The 2,639-nt window shown below is 42.1% G+C and overlaps 1 non-coding gene across 1 annotated transcript; it reads left to right on the top strand.

Annotated features, from left to right (window-relative positions):
* The first annotated feature begins 2,229 nt into the window (after positions 1-2,229).
* TRNAA-CGC (transfer RNA alanine (anticodon CGC)) lies at positions 2,230-2,303 on the top strand. The gene has a single exon. It is a non-coding gene; the product is annotated as a tRNA-Ala (tRNA).
* Positions 2,304-2,639: the final 336 nt, after the last annotated feature.

Genomic DNA, 2,639 nt, shown 5'->3' with positions numbered 1-2,639 from the left:
TTCTTTCTTTTTTTAAATTTGTATTCTTTTTTGTTGAAGTACAGTTCACAATGTTGTGTCAATTTCTGGTGAACATCCTATGGTTCAGTCTTACGTGAACATACACACATTCATTTTCATATTTTTTTCATTATAGGTTACTACAGGCTGCTGAGTATAGTTCCCTGTGCTGTACAGAAGAAGCTTGTTGTTTATCTTTTATATATAGTAGTCAGTATTTGCAAATCTCGAACTCCCAATTTATCCCTTCCCAGACTTGTTTCTTTAAATACAAATTAATAACATGCAGTCAGCTCAACTCATCAGCTTTATTTCAAAGTGGCAGGAAGAAGAAGGAGGTGCTGTGGCAGCGAAAGGTCCCCAGCTAGGGTAACACGTTGTCTTCAGCATCACCTGAGATTCAACAAGAAGACATTTCTTATTAACGTTATTAATAATCTCTCATGGGATCTGTGGCAGGTCTGAAACATACAAAATTTCATACGTTTGGCACAGATGTATGACTCCGAATATTAAGGTAAAACAGAAATGTTTTAGGTCTTTCGGTATTGTTTTATACACAGAATGTAAAATAAGATGAACAGTGCCTTACGTGAAACAGCAGACTTGTCAAAACGCTCAGGTAGTACGCTATGGAAGAGGTGGAAAAAACAAAAACATTTATCTAATCCAGCCTCCAGAAAATGGCAGAATTCCAAGTTGTTTGGAATAAGAACCTGTGTTGGAGATGAACCTTTGTGGACCCCTGAACACTCCAACTCAGTGTACAGAAAATGTCTACAGTCCACAATGATGAAATCAACTGTTTATGCTTCTGTTTTATAGCTCGAAGTTCCCTTTCTTCCTCTGTTGAAAAACTCACACATTAATAAACATAAATGAAAAATATTTCTGCTGTAAAATTAAACCCTATAGCTTTGATGGATCATTAAACCCCACTTACAGATTCTTTCCTCCAATCTGAAGTTTTTGTGGCGAGAATGTTAATTTTTTGTAACTCCCAGCAACCATTTTAGCTCAATTTCTTTAACAGAGACGACCAGGGACACGGAAGGAATGAACCACTTGGCAGGGCCGGCCTTGGTGTTTTTCATGCCCGAAGCAAGCAAACAAGAACAAGATTATAGTGGCCCTGAATGGAATCAGAAATGGGAGAGAGGTTTTCTGCCCCCACCAGAGGCTTCTTGAAACAAAACCACTTTAAGATGCAATCTGTATCTGGGAAGCCACTCGACGCCTGCTGGAAGTTCCTGTGATTTTGCAATCCATCCAGGGCATCAGCACCTGAAGACAGAGCCCCCAACTTCTGCTTCCTCCTGGACATGAGTAACTGCCTGGTTTGGAATTCAGGAAGCCAGGGGCAGCCTAAACTCACTGACAGACACATAGGAGATGCCAAAGGCTGCTTGCAATTTGAGCCTGGAGTTTTACACGTGAAGAAGACAAATGAACTGCGTGACCTGTTTACTTCAATACTGACAAAGGAAAAGCCTGTGTCCCCTTGCACCTGTTAATACTTGCTTCTCGTACCGACGTGACCCACGCAGCTGCTCATTTCAGTTAGCCCAGGGCCAGCCTTGGCATTTACCCACAGAAACAAGACCGCGCAAAGACGTGCCTCCGTGCCTCCGCGCTGGCGGGCCTCCAGGTCCCACTCAGCGTCTGCGCGTCCTACCAACCTGCCTCCCTGAGTGCAAGGTCTTGCTGGACGCCTCGGTCCCTAAGCCCTCCAGGAGTCCTTCTGTTTCACTTAATGGTCCTTGTGATTTCTCCTTCTGTAGCTCTGTCTTCTTTGCGCTTCTGTTTTATTTTCTCAGTCTTCATGCTTCTCCTTTGTACTGCCAACCCAGAGAGACCCTTGGAACCACGCTGGTTTGGGTTCTCACTTTTTCCGCAACGACATCAAAAAAAGTGAAAGTGAAGAAAAACACTCCTTATTTGTTGGACGAATGAGGCACACGGGAGCACCAGGTACCAACTGCGCTACGTCAGATAGATAAGCAGCACGGATTTACTGTATAGCACGGGGAACTCGGTTCATTATATCTTATAATAACCTACAATGGAATATAATCTGGAAAAAATAACTGACTCCCTTTGCTGTACCCCTGACTAACACAATATTGGAAATAACTACATTTCAATTTTAAAAAGTTGTTGCTAGATTTTTAAAAATTTAAAAAAAAATTCTCCTGATTTTAAAATAATACTTTTAAAACTCTAACTGGGGGAGGGTATAGCTCAAGTGGTAGAGCACATGCCTCGCATGCCTGAGGTCCTGGGTTCAAGCCCCAGTGCCTCCCACTGAAAAATCAAATAAATAAATAAATCTAATTACCCCCCCCCCGCAAAATAAAATAAAATAAAATAAGCAAAAAGGAAAATATTAAAACAGAAATTAAAAAAAGAAAACTATCACTAAACCAGAGGTGATGACCCAGCCTGTATCTCTTTGCTTCAGTGTTGTTTGTTTTCCAAAGTAGGTCTGCTGGTGAGACGGAGTTATAGACCCTCTCACTCCAGCTCAGCTCTACTTGGGGGAGGAGGCTGGTGGGATGGAGACAATCTCTTTGTGTATATTCAGTGATGGAAACGTCTATGGCAGCTTCCTCCTTGAACTGCTGCTGAAAGCACTGCCA

The sequence above is a fragment of the Camelus bactrianus genome, chromosome 34, assembly GCF_048773025.1.
Source record: "Camelus bactrianus isolate YW-2024 breed Bactrian camel chromosome 34, ASM4877302v1, whole genome shotgun sequence".
Taxonomy (NCBI): Eukaryota; Metazoa; Chordata; class Mammalia; order Artiodactyla; family Camelidae; genus Camelus; species Camelus bactrianus.
The sequence above is the reverse complement of the archived record's forward strand: the minus strand, read 5'-3'. Positions and strand labels throughout refer to the sequence as shown.